This window comes from Arachis duranensis, chromosome 6, assembly GCF_000817695.3.
Source record: "Arachis duranensis cultivar V14167 chromosome 6, aradu.V14167.gnm2.J7QH, whole genome shotgun sequence".
In the NCBI taxonomy this organism is placed as follows: domain Eukaryota; kingdom Viridiplantae; phylum Streptophyta; class Magnoliopsida; order Fabales; family Fabaceae; genus Arachis; species Arachis duranensis.
This window is the reverse complement of record NC_029777.3, coordinates 71,696,052-71,696,462: the sequence shown is the minus strand read 5'-3', so window position 1 is coordinate 71,696,462 and position 411 is coordinate 71,696,052.

Sequence of the window (411 nt, the reverse complement as noted above, 5' to 3'; positions counted from 1 at the left end):
TCTGGAGTTAAACGCTAGAAAAACGTCATGATCCGGAGTTGAACGCCCAAAACACGTCATAACTCAGAGTTCAACTCCAGGAAATGCCTCAGCTCGTGGATTAATCAAGCTCAGCCCAAGCATACACCAAGTGGGTCCCGGAAGTGAATTTATGCATCGATTACTTACTCATGTAAACCCTAGGAGCTAGTCTAGTATAAATAGAACATTTAACTATTGTATTAGTTATCTTTTGACCACTTTAAGTCTTTAATATTTTTCGGTCACTTGATCATGGAGAGGGCTGGCCATTCGGCCATGCCTGAACTCTTTGCTTATGTATTTTCAACAGTGGAGTTTCTGCACACCATAGATTAAGGGCGTGGAGCTCTGCTGTACCTCAAGTATTAATGAAATTCTATTTTCTTTTAT